Source organism: Rana temporaria, chromosome 2 (genome assembly GCF_905171775.1).
Source record: "Rana temporaria chromosome 2, aRanTem1.1, whole genome shotgun sequence".
In the NCBI taxonomy this organism is placed as follows: domain Eukaryota; kingdom Metazoa; phylum Chordata; class Amphibia; order Anura; family Ranidae; genus Rana; species Rana temporaria.
Window position 1 is genome coordinate 136,724,043 of NC_053490.1, and position 14,344 is coordinate 136,738,386.

Here is a 14,344-nt window from a genome sequence, read left to right on the forward strand (position 1 = left end):
TGATATGCCACTGACGTCCAGCCTCTCAGTACCCGGCTCCCTTGGTCCCCCGTGGATAGTCAGGCCCCTCTTGGAACACCAGCCTCTCTTGGCACTCCTCAAGCAGACTTTCCAATGGACAGCTTTCCTCTAACAGGACTAACAGCTCAGGACCTTGTCAGATTGGGGACCCAGTCGCATCACCGGACCCCCGCCAAAGCTCAAATGTTCCGGCCAACGTGGTCCCAGGACCAGGAACACAGCGTAGCACGCAGACCCTGGCCCGGAAGGCCATTTTGCGGGGGTGCCGTGGTATGGCTACCCTGAGGGTGGGCGCCACACAGGAAGAAAACCCAAGAAAATGGCGTATGCCTCATAAATACCCCCTCCCAGCATGCACAGCGAGAAAACCTCCTCCTGATAGGCTGCTGGGAAGAAATATCCAAAACCCTTGACTCCACTGCTGCCACCTGTGATCAGCTGTTTAAAGTGGTTGTAAACTCACTATTTGGACTTTTACCTACAGGTAAGCCTACAACAAGGCTTACCTGTAGGTAAGGAGAATATCTCCTAAACCTGCACGGTTTAGGAGATATTACCCCCGCAATGCGGGCGGCGCATGCGCAGGGGGGAATCCACGGCTGAAGGACCGGCATCGCCGGACCCTGCCGATTTTAAATCTCTCGCGCGCACGCGCGGGAGTGACGTCATCGCCGCTCCAGCCAATCACAGCGCTGGAGCGGCGATACCCGGAAGACACGCCGGAGCAAGATGACATCCTGCTCGGCGTGGACCAGGTAAGTGGTACACACCTCGTTCCGAGGTAAGTATTTCATAATAGGCTAGTATGCGGTGCATACTAGCCTATTATGCCTTTTGCATTGCAGGTTTGGGGGAAAAAAAAAAAGTTTATGCGGTTTACAACCGCTTTAAGCTGTTTCCCATACTTTAAACATCAATACCAGTGTTGAGCACCTAACAGAGAAGGAATCTACCTCCATTGCCTCCACTACTGTATTATGGGATGTGTTTGATAACACCAAATCTTTACCTACTTCGCCCCTCGCAGGTCTGTTGCTCCCCCCACCTGCTGTAACTGTACTGCCAGAAAATAGCTCAACGCATATGGTATTGCCAATCCTCCCTCATCTTTTTGTAGCTGAAGTGTGCGCAAGTCTGGCAGCTCCCTTTTTCCATATTGACTCCATACTGGTGAGTTGTGCAACACTATACAATAATTGTAGAATCTATATAATTTTAATCACATTGCATCTCCCCACAAAGGGAAACGACACCAGATCTTGCTTTTCCATTTAAATCTAGCCAGAAGAGGGATTGTACTATTATTGATGTATTGTTTAAGGTCTCTCATGATTTGTATTCATAGGTATTTTCTCTACTACGTCTAATTGGGGGGTTTCAGCTGGTAAGGAATTACTGAGAGGGTCTACAGGAAGAAGCACAGATTTTCTCCAGTTTGTAGTTAATCCTGAAAAAAAAAAAAGTATTTGATTATATTTATTGCTGTTACCAGGGAGAGCTGAGCATCCCCCAGAAACAGCCATACAGCATCTGCATATAATGCAACCTTTTCTTCTCCCACAGCCCTTCGAAAGCCCTGCATATCTGGAGATGATCTAAAAGCCATCGCCAAAGGCTTCATCGCAAGGGCGAAGAGCAGGGGGGCTAAAAGGGCACCCCTGTCTCGTTCCCCTCATTAATTGGGACGTCTCTAAATATTCGTTATTTACACTAACTTTCGCTTGCGGTGCCTCCTAAAGTATTTTTACCAAAGGAAAAATTAAAGTTAACAAAGGAAAAACCAAATTGTAACTCTGCAAGAACCCACCAGAGGTAGTGCCATTCCACGCTGTCAAAAGCCTTAAAGGATCACTGAAGGAATTTTTTTTTTTAGCTAAATAGCTTCCTTTACCTTACTGCAGTACTGGTTTCATGTCCTTATTGTTCGTTTTTGCTTTGAAGTGGCTGTAATTCTGCTCTGATCTCCACACTTCCTGGTTGTCTTTTTCCTTATAATCATCGTACTGGGAGCTTTTCACTGTACGTCTAAGCTGTCATTACTGTGTGTCTAAAACTTAACAGAACCAATCAGATTCATTTTAAAAACAAAACACTGCCCTGGATTTGTTTGTTTTTGTTCTGTGTGTCTCTCTAGTTCACAGGAACATGAAAACAGTTTAAAAGTGAAACTAACCTACAGGCACATTATATGATTGAATTTGTATCTATTTGTAATCATTTTTAAAAGGAATCAGTTAACTTTTATGTCTCTATACCCTGTAAACAGTCATTTCAGCAAAAAAAAAATGTTCCTTTAGTGACTTAACAGCATCCAGTGACAGGATGGCTCTTGACCCTTCGTTATCTGTTTGGGTCTGTAGGTTTAAATATACCCGCCTTATGTTCATGCTAGTGTTCCTATCTGCTATAAAGCCAGATTGGTCTGGATGTATAAGTTTCTGGATGATTTTATTCAATCTAGCTGCCAACACTTTCCCCAGAATTGTAACATCTGTGCACAATAATGATATAGGTCTATATGAGGATGCTGCAAGAGGACCTTTCCCTTCTTTGGCAAGAATGACTTAGTGGCTTCCATCATAGAGGAGGGTAATCTTTTTTCCACGGCTGCCCAATTTAGTACTTTAATAGTTTAGGAAGCAATTTCCACTGGAAGACCATCCGGCCCAGGGGATTTTTGATTTGTCATGGCCGCTTCGGGATACACAGCTAACGTTTCGCACTGATACTCAGTGCTTACTCATAAGCACTGAGTATCAGTGCGAAACGTCAGCTATGTATCCAGTTTTCACCTTTTGCTGTGGATTGTAGTGTATTCCATTTTACCATTAAAGGACAATTCAGGAATCTTTTCCAGGAGTGCGGCTGTTTTCTGCTATATGCACTGCCAGCATCCGTGGTCTCCAGGAGGCGATTGACTAACCAAGCATTTTCATCTGGAGCGGTAATTCCCTTTCTTGGCTGTAGAAGTAGGGACACAAAGCGGCCATGGGCAGAGTTAGTGTGTGTCATCATGGGCTAGCTGCCTAAACCTGGCAGAGCCAGTCAGCCAAAGAATAGGATCCAGCTGTGACACCTGAGCAGTGAAACACTGCAAGTCAATGTTGGATTCACTGGGCAGATGTGTATGTATATTGAGGACAACTGCACAAAAGGTAAGAGGGGGTTAAAATACAAAAAAATGTAAAGGGAGTGAAGTTCCTCTAAGATACCACAGTTTGTGTATAGGCTGTTCATCAAATAGAAGGGATGATTGCCTTCTCTCATCTACATGCAAAAACCAGAAGAAAATTGCTGATGGGTTTGGGAAAGAGAATCTTGCTTGACAAGCATGTCTGTGAGTCCTATTTTATGGAGGGCATACACAATAAGGAAGGGAAGAAGCGAGAAGTGGTATCCTTCATGAAGCAAATAATACATGAGTCAATGAAGCAATTTGTGGGCAATAAGGTTCTACCAGGCTTTCAAATATTTACTCTAATGCCGCTTACTGTTGTGGAAATTTCATGAAGATGTATTTAACCGGTTAAGCCCCGGACCTTTAGGCAGCTAAATGCCCAAGCCAGGTTTTGCGATTCGGCACTGCGTCGGTTTAACAGACAATTGCGCGGTCGTGCGACGTGGCTCTCAAACAAAATTGGCGTCCTTTTTTCCCCACAAATAGAGCTTTCTATTGGTGGTATTTTATCACCTCTGCGTTTTTTATTTTTCGCGCTATAAACAAAAATAGAGTGACAATTTTGAAAAAAATTCAATATTTTTTACTTTTTGCTATAATAAATATCCCCCAAAAACATATATAACATTTTTTTTCCCCTCAGTTTAGGCCGATACATATTCTTCTACCTATTTTTGGTAAAAAAAAAATCGCAATAAGTGTTTATCGATTGGTTTGCGCAAAATTTATAGCGTTTACAAAATAGGGGATAGTTTTATTGCATTTTTATAAAAAAAATTTACTACTATTGGCGGCGATCAGCGATTGTTTTCGTGACTGCGACATTATGACGGACACTTCGGACAATTTTGACACATTTTTGGGACCAATGTAATTTTCACAGCAAAAAATGCATTTAAAATGCATTCTTTATTGTGAAAATGACAGTTGCAGTTTGGGAGTTAACCACAGGGGGCGCTGTAGGAGTTAGGGTTCACCTAGTGTGTGTTTACAACTGTAGGGGGGTGTGGCTGTAGGTCTGACGTCATCGATCGAGTCTCCCTATAAAAGGGATGACTCGATCGATGCAGCCGCCACAGTGAAGCACAGGGAAGCCGTGTTTACATACGGCTCTCCCCGTTCTTCAGCTCCGGGGAGCGATCGCGACGAGGCGGCTATAAACCAATAGCCGCGCCGTCGTCCCGGATCGCTCCCCGAGGTAAGCCGCCTGCTGCACGCAGCGGGGGGGGGGTCCCGATCGGACTCCCGACCCGCTAGAAGGCAGGGACGTATATATACGCCCATCTACGTGCCATTCTGTGGACGTAAATAGGCGTGCGGCGGGCGTTAAGTGGTTAATATGTATTGTCATAGTGTCACCCATTGTTGGTTCTCCCGCAGCCCGCTCTAAAGAGCTGACTGGGGCGGACTGAGACTGGTTGAGATACACTTCCTGATTTGAAGAAGGGTGTTTGTGGAGTGGGGGTGTCGGCCGGCGAAAGGGCCCCTGTGTCATGCACAGATATTCGCCTGTGGGATGCGTCCACTCTGCAAGCGCATTGTCGGTTTAGCGGATGTGCACTCTTGTCATCTCTCGGTGCCTGATCAACACTGTTTTGTGATGTGAGTGTACACCTGCAGATAAGCTCCCCTCATCAGGAACTGTGTTCATTGGTTATTGTATTATTACTGTATCGTATTATTATTGTATTAATATTGTAGTGTTATTGTATCATGCTGTTGTTGTATTATGTTGTATTCATGTATTGTATGTATCCCTGTCGGAAGGGTTATCATATATTGTCCCATCCATATATGGGCATTTGCTGTGTCGAGCCCCCATGCTGTGTCCTGGCTTCCCATGGAGGAGGTCACATGCTGTGACATCACTTCCTATGGTCACATGCTGTGATCTCCTCCAATCAGCTGTGGTCTGTGAAGGCTTTTGTTATAATAAAAGGACTCCGTGTGGGCATCGGCAGGCAGTCTTGTGATGATGGCTGTGATGGCGAACTGAGAACAAGACGGTGGTGTCTGGTTATTGAATGAATGGCAGATCGGATGAATGGTGAGTGAACCTTTTAGCTTAAAGATGGATTATTTCACTAAGATGAAGTGTGTGCTTACTAGCACAGACAGAATGGCGGTGTGCTCGGCATACCACCAAAACTGCCACGTTACTTACACACGATCGGAAATTCCGACAAGAAAACTGTGGATTTTTTTCTGACGGCATGTTGGCTGAAACTTGTGTTGCATGCACACAGTCACACAAAATTCCGACCATCAAGAACGCGGTGACGTACAACACTACAACGACCCGATAAAAATGAATTTTGTGTAAGGGCTCTTTCACACAGGCGGCCCGTTCAGGTCCGCCAGCCAGTTTTTTAGGCAGACCTGAACGGGCGCTCCGTGCTCCTCTATGGAGCCGCGGATGTCAGCCGCGGTGACATGCCCGCAGACATCCAACCCACTCCGATCCGCCAAAGTGTGACGGAGGAAAAATCTACTTTTCCATCTGTCTGGCGGATCGGATCGGGTGAACACGGACAGACGATCTGTGCTCATCCGATCCCCCCCATAGAGGAGAGCGGAGAAAAGACAGGGCGGTCCCTGCACAGTGTGCGGGGACCACCCTGTCATCCGCTGGCTCAGCAGGGATCAACGGAGCGATTCCCGCTGAGCAAGCGGAGGTTCACAGGGCGGATCATTACTGATCCGCCCCGTGTGAAAGGGGCCTAACCGTGTGTATGCAACTGAAGTTTGAGCCAAAATTCCGTCTGGAAAAAAATCACTGTTTTCTTGTTGGAATTTCCAATTGTGTGTACGCCGGCATAACTTTGTTTTTGTCAGGCTGTTTATCCTGGCAGTTAAAGATGCCATACAATGGTAGAAAACTACAGACATACCTAAGAAACCTAAAAAGAGCTGTGTATGCCTGGATAGGCTTTCTACATTTTTTTTTATTGATTATGGCACTTGATGTTTGAAGAATGGAAAAAGACAGGCAAGAGCCTTAATTTTCTGAGCTACTTATCCAAACTTTACCTATTGCATGATTCTAATGCTCAGGTTTCACTGTCTGAGGATGAAGCTGACAAGAAACTGTATGCTCCCTATGGAGGACTCATCTCTTTCAGAAATGTGTTAGACTGAAAGAGCTACACCCACTTCTCATTACTCAGCTGTTCAGTCGTCTCCATGGAGACCAGGTTTTCACAAAACTTGATCTGCAAGGTGCCTGCAATCTGATTCTCATAAAAGAGGACGGCAAATGGAAAGCTGTATTCAACACCCAAGTAGCCATTATGAACATCCAGTAAAGCCATTTGCTCTTTGTAATGCCCGACCTGATTTTTGTAATTGTGATCATTTAGCCGAGTAATATGTTAATCTTTTTCCTGATTTGCTAACTCACAGTCATTATCTGTGTACAGTCCTATAATGTCTTGGTGATAGCCACAAAGTACGCTACGTTGGCTACACTGTGTCTAAGGACATTCTTTTCATGGAACCGGAGAAGAATGCTGCTGTCTCCAACTAACTTTTGCCCAGCAGTCTCAAGGCTAATTAGAACTTCCTAGGCTTCTTGAATTACTACTGGCACTTAATATATAATTACTCTTTGCTTACCTTACCAATCACAGCCCTTATACAGAAGGATACTGATCCCAAGAATTGGCCTTCGAAAGCAGCAAAAGCATTTCAGGCAGTCACGTACCTGGTGGAATAGCCTGATATGCAGAGGAAGGCCTCTCTTACACCTCTGACTTGAGGCCCCCTATAGAGCAGACAGACGGCGGGGGAGTGCAGAGTGGCACAAGTGCCTGGCAGGATCGCTAGCGGTGGAGCTGGACCAGAACTTCCGATGAAGTCGTGGAGGATCAGCAGCAAGGTGGGAAGCAGGAGGACAGCAGGAAGACTGTGGACTGGAACAGGCTGGTACTTGTGCAGCACAGCAGCTAGAGGAGTAGAATTTAAGTGAAGACTGGAACACAGGCAGGTGCAGGCAGGCTTGTCATACACAGGTCACTAGGTCAGGAACAGATGCAGAGGATGTAGCAGAGTCGAGATGCATGCCAGGTCCGTTACAGTCCGGCAGCGAGGTACCAATAGGAACAGGCAGACGCAGTAAAGGGTCAATGCAGGCAGAGAGCATGAGTAGTCAGGAACAAGCCGAGCCAATAACTGGAACAGGTACAGAGAAGCAGGTAACAGGTTTCACTGGGAACGCTGTAGACAGTACTGATCCTGGGTACTGACCCAGTTTAAATAGTCCACTTGGCGCCAACATCTGTCACATGGCATGGGAAAGTACAGGATATCTTCTGCGGTCGACTTCTTGATTGCTGCCCCCTCCCAATGGGCAGCCTCCAGCTGCCCAACCGGGCCAACTTCTCAGGATGGGACCTCTTGAACGATTGGATGAGCCTCTTAGCGTGTACATTGCCTTTGGGTGCCCATGAATTTTCCTTGGGCCCATGCCCCTTCCATTTGAGCAAGTACTGAACTTGCTTTCTCCTCTTCCTGCAATCCAGAATCGCTTTGACTTCAAATTCTTATTTCTTATTTCTTGTTGTACTCCTGTGTTTTGGCCATCATTTCTTCCAACAGTTTGTTATTGGCATCAAAGAAGTTCATTGTCTCAAGAACAGCCGGTACTAAACATTCCAGCATTGCATATCTCCCACAGGTAGTTCACACTGCCCTCTGTGAACCGCTGTGGTTGTCAGTACAATGTTATTGACATCACCAGATCGGTTCACAGATTGCAGTACGGACCGTGGATTTGGACAAGAATCAGATTGTACACCCATGCGATCTGATTCCAGTTCAGGGAAAAACTGTTTTTGTGCCAATCCAATGCGAGTTCAGCCATACAACTGTATGGCTGAATGTGCATTGCACAGACATTGCATGTGATTGGCACAGCAATGCGGTTGCTAATCACATGCAATGACTGTGTTTGCATTAGTGTGAACCCAGGCTCAAGGTGAGTAGTCATTCTGAGAAAATGAGGAAAAGCAGCATAGGTATTGCTTGAGGGTCTGGTCCTTTCCGTCTGACCATTAGTTTGAGGGTGAAGGGCTGAGAAGAAGGATAGTTCAATTTTAAGAGTTTCACATAAGGCTTTCCAAATTTTGGAAGTGAACTGCACCCCTCGATCAGACACAATGTTAGCTGGAATACCATGGTGCTTTATAATTTCTTTGACACAAATTTGTGCTTTCTCCAGAGCTGATGCTGTACCTATCATAGGTAAGAAGTGTGCCATCTTGGACAACCGATCCACCATCACAAAGATGGTAGTGTAGTCTTCTGATGGAGGAAGTTCCACAATGAAATCAATCACAATCTTCTTCCAAGGTCTATCTGGGATGGGTAGTGGTTTCAGCAGACCCTAGGCTTTGGCTAACCTTGTTACGAATGCATGTGATGCAGGCTTCCACATACTTCCTACGGTCCATTTCAACATGGGGCCACCAGAACATACGTTGCACTAGTTCAGAGGTTTAACCACTTAAAAAAAAAAATTAAATCCACGCGTTGGGTACCCTGCATGTAGATTTGATGCTGGGCGCATGGATTAGGGGGGCAGTGCGGCAGGGCTTGAGTCCTTCAGGAACACATGAAAACAACAATCCTGTACCTTTTCCACAACAGGAACAACGTTCCAATTAGCAGCCGCATCCTACAGGACTGTGAGTTGTGGCAGGCAGTGTGGGTGTGCGGGAAGGGGATGGTGTCCATGTCAATGGGGGGCGGTCCGCCCTGGGTGCCACACATTGTGGGGGGGAGTGTCATTTCAGAATGCCCGTTCTACCCTCCCTCAATCCTCCTCCTCCACTGTAACAAAGTCCCACCTCCTAGATTTTGTAGTAGGCGGAACACTGATCCAATGCCAAATGCAAATTGAATCAGTGTGACGTGTATTAAAAGAGGCAGGACCTTACAGCGGCCGCTGGAGGAGGAGGACCGAAGGAGAGGAGGACAGACGCGCCCAGGATATTTAAATTCCAAGATCCATCCAGACACTGGTAACCCATAACGCACTCCCAGATCTGAGTGCATTGACGTCTGATGATTGGCCAAATCATGCACCTGACAAGCGTCTCTCGTATTAACAATCTATTGACCATCTCCACCCATTGACCCTCCCTCGGTACCCTAGGAGTAATCCACAATCTCGCAATGGCTTTCCGGGCAACATACAACAAACGCAAAACAGCGGTATGGCCATTAGGCGAAAATGAGGGCACCTCCAGGGCACCAAGTAAGCACATGACAGGGTCATGCGGCACAGGAAAGTTATAAGCCTGGGATATAGTAGAGATAATTTAGTGCCAGTACCTAAAAAGCTTTGGACATTTCAACATCATATGCAGCAAGTCCCAGTCACCTGCATTGCATTTTGGACACAACGGGGAATCCCTAATGCCCCACTTATGCAATCGGGACGGGGTTCTATATACTCTATGTAGTAAGAATAAATGCGAAAGCCTGTGTGCCGCTGAAACCGACACTAGGGGAGCGGAGGATAGACACAACTCCCAAGTTTCACCATCAAAAGGACCCAGATCCTTTTCCCAGCCCTTCCTACATACCAGGGTGGACGCATCATGTGTGGAGTTAAGCAGTCTAGTGTATATTCTTAAAATCATGCCCTTTTTTTCCTCTGCCATCAATACATCATTAAGTAAGGGGTGTACTATCACTGTTATTGGGGACAGTCTACTCTCACTCTGTATAGCATGTCTCAGCTGCAGGTTTCTGTAGAATTGCCTTCTGTCAAGAAGGAACTCATCCCGAGGTCCGCAAACGATTTAAGGACCGGCCCTGTAAACAATTGGGATATGTAGTGAACCCCCGCCACCTCCCATGAGCGGAAGTCTCTGAGCTTGGAAAGTTCCTTGTAGTAAGAATTTCTCCAAATGGGCATAAATGAACAGACCCCCCTAACCTTCAGGATAGACCGAATGTATTTCCACAAGGTGTTCAATAGGGCTATGGTAGGGAGGGCTTGCGATAAATTTGCAAATCCTGCCTCCAAAAGGGATATGACTGGAAGCTCAGAACCACATGGGACCAACAACGCCCTAATTGGATCACCCTCGTCTGCCCCCCCAGTTACCAAGATGTTGGATTTGGGAGGCCACAAAATAGTAACGGGCATGTGAAACTGCCATACCCCCTTGATCTTTAGCTAATTGTAGCATGGAAAGACTTATCCGCGCCACTTTGTAACCCCAGATCAAGTCCCGAAACTGTGCATCAATCTAAGTAAACCATTTATGTGGTATCCAAATTGGGGTATGTGACAGGAAGTCAGGTAAATCTGTGGGTGTTGTCACAGTCGGGAGATACATTTCTGCCTTGTTTAGACAGTACACTAATTATTATCGGGTGTCGGCTGCAGAAGTAGCCAGAAAGGTTGAAGGGCGTTGGAAAACTTCAGCTGTTCAGAATGAGGCAATTAAGACCTCTATAAGTAATCCAGAGGATTACTACTGATTGCTGCATCCTGAGGCTTTTTGAGTGAAGGAGAGCAGTGAACAGAAATACTTCTGAAGAGGTGAGGTGCTGTTGATTTTTCTGTGTGATAAAAATCAAAAAGACTATTTGTTTTTCTGCTGTATGACCAGCAGTGTCTGCCCAGCACTAGGCTGTGCCAGACTCCATAGATAGGTTCCTGTGTGGTGAAGGTAGACGCCCCAAGTGGCCAGGGTTTATTTTATGTTTGATTTTGTTTATGCTGTTTGGATGCTTGCAATTGTTTCCAGCAAGATGGAAGAATAAATCAAAATCTTTGTTTTCAACCGTCTTCGACTGCCTTTCTGTATAAATTCAGTGTGTAGTGAACCCATCCAGGGGGTCACACACCCCGCTACCGAGCTAACCCCTTAGGCCCCGTACACACGGTCAGACAAAACCAATGAGAATGGACCGAGGTTCAGTTTCATCGGTCCAAACCGACCGTGTGTATAGCCCATCGGTCTGTTTTCCTTCGGTCCAAAATTTTAAAACATGCTTCAAAACCAAACCGATGGACCACTGCCCGATCGGTCCAAACCGATGGTTAGTACAGAAAAGCATCAGTTCAAAACCCGCGCATGCTCAGAATCAAGTCGACGCATGCTTGGAAGCATTGAACTTTGTTTTTTTCAGCACGTCGTGTGTTTTACGTCGCCACGTTCTGACCCGATCGGTTTTTGAACTGATGGTGTGTACACACATCAGACCATCAGGCCACTTCAGCGGTGAACCGATGAAAACGGTCCGTCGGACCATTCTCATTGGTTTGGAACGACCATGTGTACAAGGCTTTACAGGTGTTATGGAAGATGTATAGGAGCTGCGGGGCCCACACCATCTTAATTAGATTGACCCTCCCTGTCACTGAAAGAGGAAGTTTCGTCTAAGCCAAGCACTTTGCGCTGAACTGAGCAACGGAGCCAGGTTCAGAGAGAGATATTGGGTCGGATCTGAAGTCACTTGAATGCCCAAGTATCGAAATTCATTCACGACCAATATATCTTTGGCACAATCAGGTAAGGGATTTGTCAAGGGAATCCAAGGGCATAAGCACCGACTTGTTCCAGTTAATGCTGAAACCCGACAGGTCTCCGAAATCTGCGATCAAACTCATCGCATTTCTCAAAGAAGCATTGGTGTCTCCAAGATAAATCAAGGTATCGTCCACAAAAAGGGAGATAACATCCTGCCTATCTCCCCTATTAAAACCGGTAACACCTGGCGAGGCTCTGATGTGTATCGCCAGTGGCTCCAGAGCTAGGGCAAACAACAGGGGTGAAAGCGGGCACCCCTGCCGGGTACCTCTAAAAAGCAGGAAGGACTCCGAAACCTCTCCATTAATTCTCATTTTCGCTAGGGGGGAACTATATAACAGTTGTACTTCATATTCCCATCACACACTTTCCTGCATCCGCTCTTGGGTTTGGGTGCTCGTAGCAACAACCAGCTGGATACTGGCACACGGTACAGTAGAAATATTTGCCAGCACACCATGGAACAACGTAAATAGCGTCCAAACGAATGTTTTATTGCATGATCACAACACAAAGAGAGTGCAACATTTTGGAGCCACGTGGGGCCCCTTCGTCAGGCATGTGAGGGGCCTGACGAAGGGGCCCACGTGGCTCCGAAACATTGCACTCTCTTTGTGTTGTGATCATGCAAAAAAACATCCGTTTGGACGCTATTTACGTTGTTCCATGGTGTGCTGGCAAATATTTCTACTATATAACAGTTGAACGCATTTTAGGAAAGAGGGACCCACCCCAAATCTGCTCAAAACTTCCCATAAATAGGGCCATTTAACACTGTCGAACGCTTTAGCTGCGTCCAAGGAGAAGATGGCCCTATTGCCAGGATTGTCCATGGGTACCTGCATATTAAGAAACAGTCTACGTAAATTTTGGGAAGTGGATCTGGTTGGTATAAAGCCAGATTGATCCCTGTGCACCACATGATGGATACATTTGGACAGTCTTGTGGCCAGTACCCTGGCCAAGAGTTTCACATCAAATGTCAGTAGGGAGATAGGTCTATACGAATCTGGGGAAAGAGCATCTTTTTCCGGGCTTCAACAGAACTACTATCAGAGCCTCATTCATAGAGGGGGGAAGCGTGCCAGTTTCAAAGGTTGTATTATAGACTTTCAAGAGAATAGGAATCAGTTGATCAGATTAAAGACTATATACCTCAGATGGAAGGCCATCAGCCCCTGGCGCACGCCCATTCTGAGCATGCGCCAGTGCTTCCAGGAGCTCCTCTCTAGATAAAGGGTCGTTAAGTAAGGCCACATCCGAGGCGGGTAGACTCGGCATATGGTATCTATCCAGGAAGGAGTGGAGCTCCCCTAGCGAGGGGTGAACTTTGGACGTGTAGACGTCCTGAAAGAATTAGGTGAAACAGTCCATAATGGACTGTGTGGAGTGGCATACTGCACCCTGAGCGTCTGTCATGGCCACAATATGTGAAGGGGGCTGTTGTGACTTGGCCAGGAGTTCAAGCATATGACCCGTGTTCCCACCCTCTTCAAAGTGTTTCTGTAAAAAGAACCACTTATTTTCCGCTAACTGTAGGGATAAATCTCTAAGCATAGACTGAGAGACCAACCATTTCCTTTTGTTAATATCCGTAGGGTCTGTTACATAATCTGCCTCCGAACGGTGCGCCTCCTCCAGAACCTGCACCTCCCATTCCTTAGTATTAGACTTAATATGGGATATAATTCTAATGAATTGGCCACGTAAGTAAGCTTTAGCTGTGTCCCATACTGTATTTAAATCAGCCGAATCCATGTTATCTCTAAAGAAGTCAGTGAGAAGCATTGGAATCAGGTCAGGGTCTGGTATGAGGGACAGCCAGAATGGATTAAGCTTCCAAAGACTATTGCCTGTCCTCGCCCCCAGCCTCAAATCTATAGTCAACGGGGAATGGTCTGAAGTTTGCCTCGGGTGATACTGAGAAAATTCCACCATGGGCAACAGAAGAGCATTACCCAGTCCCAGGTCTATCCTAGATAAGCCTCCAACCGATGCCGATTGGCAAGAGAATACCTTGGCATCTGGATTGTGCATTCTCCATACATCCGTGAGGCCCATCTCCCCTAGGAGACGAGCAAAAGGTGTAGGCCCCCTGTCCCCCCGCGTCTCAGCATCCGCATCAGGTCTGAACTTGTCTTTCTCATAGTCTAGGTAATTATTGAAATCCCCCAAGACCAGAACCGGAATACCCGGAAGGCGTGACATAAAGTCAACCAATGTTTTAAGGATACTAGCTGAAAACAGAGGAGTGATATACAGTCCCACTAATACACATTTCATCCCATATAGGGAGCAAAGAAGAAAAACATATCGACCTTCCTGATCAATTTTAACATCTATAAAAAAAATTGAGTACCCTGTCGTATCAGGACACTCACCCCCCTCGAGTACACCGAACAAGGGGTATGGTATTGGTGACAAAATTGTCGAACGGCAATTTTCGGGGTGGACCCTGAGGAGAGGTGAGTCTCCTGCAAACATATCACATCCGCGCCCAACCTCTTGATCGTGCGTAGCACGGCCAGACGTTTGACAGGATTATTCAGACCCCGAACATTCCATGAAAGACATCTAGTTAACTTAAACATTTTAT